We start from the raw sequence: 10,381 nt of genomic DNA on the forward strand, positions 1-10,381 counted from the left end.
GTAAAACCTTATACTTTCTTAATAAATCAAGCTGAAAATAAGACTTTTTTATAATAAATCGAAATCAAATAGTTTTCAGTAATTAAAACGTTTTCTTTGAAGTTAAGCCACTTTCCATTTTAATAAAATTCAGACCTTTCAAATCTTATGTTATTGAGTTAAACCAATAATTATTAATAAATCAAATTTCAATAATTTCTCAAAATAAGCTTATAAATCAGATTTTAAAAATGAAATCACTTTTCAAATCTCAATTCAATACCAACAAATCAAACCGAAATCAATCTCACCAGTTAATCACTCACAACAACGAAACCAGCATAATCACAGCCATAACCCAAACTCAATTCATAAATTACTCATACAACAGAGTTTTCAATAATCAACTCAGCATATGCAAATTAATAAATAACCCCAGATTAATCACCATTCACAGCCACAATTCAACCAATTTCATCACATTCAATTATATTCGCAATCACCAACAATCTCAATCTCATCAATTTTCATCAGTTAATCAAACGAGACATTTATGAATTATTTGCAGTTATTCACTAAACTTCAATGGCATTCGTAAATTGAAACCGTTAATTTTGAAATAAATCCCTTACCTCCGTACGAAATCAAAGTCAATGAAGATTTTGGAGAAGCTTTTTGACCTAGCTGCTGAAGAAGAAAACGTCAGAAATCGCCTATGCCTCCTAGAACTTCAATTGGCCAAACTCAAGGGGAAGGGGAGCTACGTCACCGTCAACTTCTACGGACAAAAGCAACACCAACACGTAGAGAAGGAGAATACGAAAACTTTTAGCGGATTAGATTTTTTATTATTATTATTATTATTATTATTATTATTATTATTATATATATATATAAGAAGAATGATGGTGAGAGTAATTAACGAAAGAAAGAAGGTATATATGTTACTAAGTATCACATGTCAAGGTTATATATATATACTTACGTTACATGCATACCATTCCCATTTCAATTTCTTTCTTTTACTTTCATATATATTGGTTTGAGCCAAGTAAATGAATCCACGTTATATACATATATATTATTCATATGAGCCAAGTTTCAATTTTTCTTTCTTCATTACCTTAAAAGGCTTCGGCCACTCTTTTTTTTTTCTTTGAACTTTTTTAATAATAATAATAATAATAATAATAATAATAATAATAATAATAATAATAATAATTCTTTTATTTTTTTAAAATATTTCATTATAATAAAAATTATTTAAAAATTTTAATAAATTTTAAATTTAAAATATCATAAAATTTAATTTAATTACTTTAAAAAAAACAAATAATTTTATTTTTAAATAAAATAATACATTTTGAATAACTTATTATTGAATTTTTAAAAATTCAAGTTGTTATATATTAATTGATGTTTTATTGTAGTTCTTAAAATGTGATTATATTATTCTTAAAATATAACAAACGAGCAAGATGGCTATTGATGTGCCATGAGAGCAAATTTGGTGACTGGCAACGGGTCAGGATGCAAGAGACTTCCAAAGAGATACCTGCTGGATCGTTGCCTAGGTTGTTGGATGTTATTCTTCGTCCCGAGATTGTGGAACAGGCCAGGGCTGGTGACACGTGAGCCTTATATTTTCCAACACTTGCTTTGACTAGCCAAATTGTGGTAAAAACTCACAGGAACTATAATTGTTATTCCTGACCTTTTGGCATTGGCATCCCCTGGAGAGAGATCAAAATGCCTCCGGGAAGGTTCTCAACGCAAGGGTCCTGCAGTTGGAAATGAAGGTGTTAGGGGCCTTAGAGCCCTTGGAGTCAGAGACCTCTCTTATCGCCTAGCATTTATTGCCAACTCCGTTCAGGTTAGTTTGGTGTGGCTTGTTAATTGCAACTCTTAGGTTTTCATTTATTGTGATTGTTGATGCTTCTTCTAAATGGTTTATTTCAAATTTGCGATGGTAGAAGAGATGCATATATCCGAAATAGAAAGAAGGATTCTGATGATCATGATATGCAGTTTACTGTTAGTTCAGCATTCTCTTTATCTATGTGCATTATCGTTCCTGTTATATATTACCATCTGGTTTAGATCTGATTGTCTATATATTGTAACGGTTTTGGTACAATAAGCAAACCATTAGTATCTCCATGTTATACTTTGTATGACACCCATTTGTGTTTAATTTGAAAGTTTCTTTCAACTCTGACCTGGGAAGGCAAAATATGTAATAGGCCACTCAAAATTGAAGACAAGCATTTGTATGCAAAATGCATGGAGAAACACACACAAATTTGGGTTTGTTTTAATTTTTAAAATACCATTTTTTTTTATGATGAAAAAAGAAACTAAGGGTACCATCAATAGGCATCGCAGTAGTGACCTTATTTAAATTTTTTATGTGCTGTGTTGAATGTATTTCTGATAACTTCCATTAACCAAAATAAAATAAAATAAATCTGAGGTAGGCTTTTAATCTTAGTATAATTGAAAAAGAATTGTTCATAGTTATTAGTTAGTGTGATTGTTAGTTGACTTTTTGTGTTTTACTGTGATATAGTTTGTGTATGTTCTTCTCTTCGTGTTACTGACAACATAAATTTCATCACATGATTTTATCTCTGACTGACTCACACTTGCACGCATTAGAGTAAGAGACGTGGTGGATAATGTGATGAAAGAGGCACAAGGGAAGATGATTCTTGATTCAAAATGGGTTGCAGCAAGGTCCAGTGAGGTTCAATTCAATGGCATTCAGCTCACCTTAACCAACCCTCCTCCCACCACTGGCCCAACTTCCCCACCATGTGGAGGCATGCTCTTGTTCTCGGAACGTAATTCCTCTTTCTTTCTGTTTTCTTTATTACATTGAATTATGTTAAGACCAAAAAAAAAAATAGAGATAAGAGTCATAGACAAGAAAAGTTATATTTTTGTCTCTGTTTTTATTGTACTATCTTTAGTTTTATGCTAATTTTAACATTAGAGACATTAACAAAAATAGTAGTTAACTCTTTTAGTACTTTTACTTGCCATTATATTTCTGGAAATTGTAATATAGCTGCACATTTCTTAGAATGAGATAGGTATTTTTTGAATAAACAAATAGATACAAATTTTTAGCTTTTAGTAACATTTTTCCAATTCTAAGTTAACAAATGCAGCCTTATTATTTTAGCTGCAATGCGTCCATGCACACGCTTTTTGTTTCTTTGATACTCTCTTTGTTCTTTGTTATCTGTTATTGTTGTTATCATATTGGATTCTGTTGGAGTTACAGATAAAAAGAAACAGAATTTTTTTGTTGAAACCTGCTTCCTTGTGAAACTTTTGAGTTTTGAAAATGATTTGAGACTTGAATTGAATTGGCTCAAGTGAGTTTCATTTATTTTTCATTTTCTTTCTTGTGATGACAGTGTTTTGGCAATCTTAGTGAAGAACAAAGTTGTCCCTGATCCAAGATTTAAGATTAAGATTGCTTAAAGATTCTGTTGTAGTTTGTATTGGTTGCAGCTCCAAAAGCAATGGAAAAATCAAAGAGACAAAACTAGTGCAGAAATTGTTGAACCATACTAATTGTTCATGAATAGAGTAAAGTTATGTTATTCATGAATTATTTTTATCTTTAGTTTAGATTGTGAATCATAAATTTGATATATTTAGAAATTTTTAATATTTTAAATTTTATATTTCTATGTAGACATTGTGAATGTTTTTGATATTTATTTAAAAAATTGATCTATGTTTGATTCTTAATTTTATGAAAATATAATTATTTATAAAATTAAGTTTTAATAGTGGTAAATATAAAATTAGTAAAAATCTATAATTACAAAATTAAGAACCGTAACTGCTTTAACAACCAATAATTTAATTTTTTTAGTTCAGGAATTAGTGACCAATTTAGCGACCGATTTAAATTTTTCAAATTAGGCATCAGCGACCAATTTTGTCGGCGATTGATTTAGCGATCGAAAAGTTGGTCGCTATTTAGTGACTAATTTACTCAGCGACCAATTTAGTGACAGAAAATTTGGTCACCATTTAGCGATCGATTATGTTAGTGACTGATTTAGAGACCGATACTCTTTGGTGAGGGATTTGGTGGCCTTGTTCAAAAATTGGTTGCTAAAATTGGTCGCTAACGTTTAGCGACTGAAGTTGGTCGCTATTTTCTAATTAATGACCAAGGTTTTAGCGACTACTAGAATCGGTCGCTAAATCAGTCGTTAAGGCTTTAGCGACCGATTTTAAAAAAAATCGGTCGCTATTTTGATAATTTCTTGTATTGACATTTTAAATAAAGATAATACTTTTACAATATATAATCTAACCTTATATTTCATCGTTAAAGAATAAAAAAAATTAAATTTCATATAAAAACAATTATAAAATTTTCATTTGAGTATTCAACAAATCTAAAAGCCCTTACGAGTTGACCAATTACTGGTTTCTTGGTAGAGGGAAGATGATAATGCTTGAATTAAAGACACTCATGAAACATCCTAAAACCACTTTTAAGCAGAGAATTCGAAGATAACAAAGAGTATTATAAATGTTACGGTGCTTCTCTTTATTCTCCACCAATGTCTTTTCATTTGGTATTTGGTGTGTTGTCCTTGTCGCTCGTCAAGGATAGATATATATAATTGGAAGCACTTGTCATCCACAATAGTTATTTTATTACACCCTAATCTTTCCTTTTGAACATAACCAACGGATTATTAATATGATAATATCCCACCATTCATTCCCCTAGCTAGGTTGCCTTTAATCTCTATGATTTTTCTTCTTTGCAGTCTTTTTAGATTTTAGCTTTAATATCAGCGCAACGAAATAATTCTTTAATAATGAAAAGGATTATATATATATATATATATATATATATATATATATATATATATATATATATAGCTTATTATAGTTTATATTGATGTCGTTGCTCATATATAATGGTTTTCAATTTAATCGTGATTATTTTTTCTTACTTGTTATCTTGTTTAAAACCCAAATGCCATCATACATAAAGGTATCTATTTTCATGAAGACATGCATCTTATGAAAATGATATTATGAATAATTATTAGATAAATTAATTAAATATATTTAGTCAAATATATTAAATTATTTAATTATTTATAGTATTATATTTAAGTTTAATTATTTATTTATTTTGTTGGTCTCTATAATTTCACTAAATTTTTAATTAGGTTTTTATATTTTTTTCAATTAGATCCCTACTATACATTACTTTTAATTTTATAATTAATTTTTTTTATATAAAAATATTAAAATTAATAGAATATTTCTTCTAAAATATATGCAGTTAAAGATTTAGTAAAATTTTTAATTATGAATGAATAATACTTTCAATTTATAAAGAAAAATCCAATTCTAACATTTTTTCTATTTGAATGGACCTAATTATAAAATTAAAACTAGTATAAGAACTTAATTAAAAATTTAGTAAAATTACAGGAACCAACAAAGTAATTAAACTTATGTAAAGATAAATTTATGGAAATAGACACCATATATAAAATATCTTAGGTTACCTTCAAAAAACTATTGTATTTTCCTAAAGAAAATATTTGGAGGTTAAAATTTTGGGACTAAAGATAGTTATAATTTGTCTTTTTTTTATTTGTATTTATTAATTACTATTGAAATAAATGATAATATTAAATGTAATAAGTATATAATTATGAAATTATAGATGTTAAGTTAAAAAAAATTAATAAAAAATTATTTTTATAATCAATTTCAATTATTTTTTTAATTTTTTGTTTGTTTTTTAATTAATTTTTTAGTGTCTCAATAAATTATTAGATTAATATAATTAAACTTGATTAGCATAATGATTTGATCATGGAACATCACTGCAAAATTAAATAAGATAACCTTAAATTATTTTCCCTCACTCTTTCCTAATTAATTAGTATATGGCATTCCACTACCGAAACTAAAGTTCTTAATTAGACTCTACTGCTGCACAAACAAAGGCAAAGTGGCCTTCCTTTAACTTTTAGGTTTGGATTTATATATTAAAGTGCACAAAGCATGCTTCTTACTAGGAAATTAAATGTCAGAGGCTTTGATTATGTTACGATGAAAAGCTAGGGCAATTTATAATTGTTCCTTCACGACCACCACCACTAGTGCACTATAGATATAGGAAAATAAATATTATTGTATATTATTGGTGTTATAATGTGCTTTGTGGGAGTGAAAAATACATAAGAAAATATATAGCAATCTGTGCCATATTAGTATTGGTATCATCACCATGGTGGGTGTCACGCTTCTCATGATATTCAGCCTCCTCCTCCTCCTACTTGCTGGATCACTGTCACTTTTATGGCCTTCTTTTGCTGCAGGTATGCCCCTTTTATTTACTTATTTATACATATTCCGTAGCAGCTTTTCATGACACTCTTATATATATATATATATATATATATAGTTGAGCCTCCTTAGTTCGTTAACCTGACTTCGCTAGCTGAGATGATCAAATTTACTTAACCATTAGAACTTTGCATTCGTTTACATCTTTTAGTTTGGTTCAATACGTTTCCGCAGTGTAAGCATATATATATATATAGAAGCTAATAAGGCCTTATCATAATAATACTAATTAACTTCATTCATTTTTAAATTTGTTGAGATATTGAGTTCTGTTCTTAATTATATATTGATGGAATTATATACGCATGGCAGGTGGACGATCAAAGTTTATCGGTAACTTGGTAGCGGATGCGGATCATACAATACAACAAGCGATGGTGCACCAAGTATTATTAGTAACATATGATGCTTAGTTATTAATTAGTCTCATTTAATTAATTTCCTCTTTATAAGTACTTAGCTTATATGCAATTAATGTGTGCTAATACTTAATTCAGTACACATCAATACATCAACATATTCGTCTCCAAAATTTCAAATTAGCCCTTCATTTACTTCTTAAGTCTTAATTAATTATTATATTTGAAGCCTTAGCTAGCTTGTACCTTTTTTCACTTGGTGCAGAACACATGAACTATCTGCTTCAGCTAGTTGACGGAACACACCACACACGACACAGAAATTATCATTTGATTTCGTTATTCTTTACTCTTTTTCCATCTTGTCATGCATTGCGCTGGGATATCTTGCAATCGAAACCTGTTTTCCGTTTTTGATGGATTTCGAATTTCGAATTAATTGTTGTTCACTAATTATATTATCATAATTAATTGCAAGGATGGACCGATAACGAAGCGACTGATGGATGAAGAAGAAGTAAACATAATCCACGAAAGGGTTCTAAGGGCAAATACAAGAGATTATGGAAGCTATAACCCAGCCCCAAAACTTTCTAAGCCTCGTTCCAAGCGCATTCCAAACTAAATACGTGTTTCACTATATTATTATATTATTAGGGTTTGGTCCTACTACTCGAAATAATGTAATTAATAATCATCGATCTATATTTTCAAGATAAATACTTATTATCAACTTCTCTGAAGCAAACTATTAGTTAATAACTTCGCAATATTATGTAGAAAAATGTATAAATGATAGATTAATATCATATCTCTTCTAGTTTCACCTTTTAGAGATTTCTTGTTTCATTATCTATCATAGGTTTTGTTTACTGTTTTACTCTAATTTTCATGCGGAGCTGAATTATCCATAAAATTTCCCCGCACGTGATTTTTTGGTTAGAAAACAGTGATGTCATAGATCTGTAGAAATTCAAAATGTAAATGACCAATACAATAATTTTAATAAGGCCCGGTCTGATTTATGTATGTATCAATAATACATAGGCATGTGAGACAAAAATATAAAATCTTTATATTTGTGTATAGTATTTAAAAATAATAAACATAACACTAATATGTAATGTCTAATATTATATTTTGTTATAAAGAATAAGAATATCACGCAATTAAAAATGATAATTTATCCACATATTTTAATTTAAAAATTAATTAACTTTTAAAAAGAAATTGAAATTAGAATACTTTTTGACGTTAAGACATCATTTGAGTGATTAATTTTGGCGGAGTTAATAATTTTATTATGGTAAAAATAGCAAAAAATTTATTTTAGTTGGCTAAATCAAAAATACAATTCTTATTTTTAAATAAAAGAGCCTAAAAAAAAATAAATACCCCACTTATTTAAATATAACTCAATTAATTCAATTTGATAAATAAAAAGAAGTACATGATTGTTTATACTAATAAAAGAGGGAGACACTTTCATGACTTAGACAACAAGGAATTAATACATAACACTATATAAGAACATATATTTTAAACTAGCTAAACTATTTTAATTAACAACACAAACATAAAGATATATATGCTCCTGCATTATTCTCCCTAGATTGAAAAGATCTCCTCCATTATCATCCTTAAGTTGAAAAAGACTCGGCTTGTAGTAGCAGAAGATCCCCTTGGTGAGTGTATCTAGCTAGTTTTGAAAGATGTGAAAAGGCATCACTCAGTTTGATTCTTTTAACCATCTTATATACATGTCATAATGGAGTTAATATAATCTTCTTTCCATCTTTGATAAAAAAGTATGTATTCTTGAAACCATTATAAATTGCTCTGCGATCATATTACCAAGGCGTCCCAAAAGTAAGTGACACATATCCATTGGGATAATGTCATACCATATTTTATCTTTATATTTACTCATCATAGAAAATTTAATACAACATTGCTTTGTTAATTACTTCAACTTTTATTACAAGAAAAAAAGGTTCGTCGCCACACTTTTTTTTTGTCACGCTTTAAAAGGGTGCCCAAAAGGGATCAACGGCCACGCTTTTATGAGGGTGACGGCTGATTAGAGATTTGGAACACTTTTTCTTACCATGCTTCAAAAGCGTGGCTATAGAAAGAAACATGCACGCTTTTATGAGGGTGGAGACTGATGAGTAATTTGGCCACGCTTTTTTGTCACGCTTCAAAAGCGTGGTCACAGAAAATAAAACAGGCACGCTTTTGAAGCGTGACTAGCTTATTTTCCTATAGTCACATTTTTTAAGCGTGCCTATATCCTCTAATTATTTGGGCACCCTAAAAAATGTAGCAATAGGGTTCCACAAAAAATTAATTTTCCACCAATTATTTTTCCAAACAGTTTTAATTTTTTTTCCAAAAGATAACCTCAAAGAACCCTCAACCTTAACATTCACTCATGCTGAAAACCCTAGATCAAATCCATCTTCATCTTCATCAACCCTCAAAAGATAACCTTCGGAGAACCCTCAACCCACTCTCTGAGAAACCTTCGCAGCCCTCTCTCTCCCAGCCCTCTCTCACACCCTCTATCGCAGCCTTCCTCTCTTGTAACCCTCCTCTCTCGCACCCTTTCTCGCAACCCTCCTCTTTTGCCTCCTTCAGTGTTCACTCTCTTTCGCAAACCTACGTCCCTCGGTGCTCACTTTCTTTCGCAAACTCTACCTCCATCGATGCTGACTCTCTTTCTCCTCCCTCAGTCGTCGCTGCCTCTCCCTCAATCGTCGCTCCTCCTTAGATCGGAATTCGACCCTCACCATAACATAAAAAGGTATGAGTTTATTGTAAAATATGCAAAATTAGTAATATAAATCAATTATTAATCCAAAAAATAAAAAAAATGAGATTTTATAGTTTAATGAGATAAAACTAATTAGAATAAGAATTTTGACACTAATTTTAAAGAATTTAGCCTAAGATTGAGTCGAACGGATTGAACTAATCAAACTGGGCCACTTTGAGCACAAGGCCCAGCCCTCTTACCATATAAATGAAGGGCATCAACCCTTCCTCCCTCAAAATGAAAATGGAAGCACGCTGAACTTGGAAACAAAAGGGGAAGAACAATTCCCAAATCACAAACCCTTGGTCCTTGATTCAAATCCTTATAACTTTCAATTCGAAACTCTAATTGACAAGCCGTCAGCGGTGTAAGACCCAGAAATTTTAGAAAATCTTATTCAGAGCTAATTTCAATTTATTTATTCATTAAGTACTTTAATCTCAAAAATTATTTTATTAAAGATAAATAAAATAAATTTTGATTAATTCAGTTTAAAATAATTTAAGGTTTTATCTGATTTTATGATTATCGAATTATTTTCTATATTTAAATTATAAAGTATAACAAATGTAAAATAATAAGAATTTTATATGATTTGATTTAAATAATTGAGATTTCAGAATTTAATACTTTAATTTTTATAAACAAAGAAAATTAATTATATTATCTTATATTTGAAATTAGAATACTTAATTAAAAGTCAATTATCAAATTGATAAATAAATAATATTTTTTTAAAAATAATTTTAAGGGATTACATTAGATTTCAAATTTATACAATATACTCTAATTTTATTAAAATTTACCAAAT

The 10,381-nt window shown here is 29.2% G+C and overlaps 1 long non-coding RNA gene and 1 other non-coding gene across 2 annotated transcripts; both read left to right on the forward strand.

Moving 5' to 3' along the window:
- Positions 1-1,421: 1,421 nt before the first annotated feature.
- On the forward strand, positions 1,422-3,574 carry LOC140180807 (uncharacterized). The gene is made up of 3 exons (XR_011874780.1): positions 1,422-1,852; positions 2,638-2,822; positions 3,405-3,574. It is a non-coding gene; the product is annotated as an uncharacterized lncRNA (long non-coding RNA).
- A 2,487-nt stretch (positions 3,575-6,061) lies between these two features.
- LOC112765329 (uncharacterized) lies at positions 6,062-7,585 on the forward strand. The gene is made up of 3 exons (XR_011874781.1): positions 6,062-6,365; positions 6,706-6,779; positions 7,231-7,585. It is a non-coding gene; the product is annotated as an uncharacterized protein (transcript).
- The last annotated feature ends 2,796 nt before the right edge of the window (positions 7,586-10,381 follow it).

The sequence above is a fragment of the Arachis hypogaea genome, chromosome 17 (genome assembly GCF_003086295.3).
Source record: "Arachis hypogaea cultivar Tifrunner chromosome 17, arahy.Tifrunner.gnm2.J5K5, whole genome shotgun sequence".
Taxonomy (NCBI): domain Eukaryota; kingdom Viridiplantae; phylum Streptophyta; class Magnoliopsida; order Fabales; family Fabaceae; genus Arachis; species Arachis hypogaea.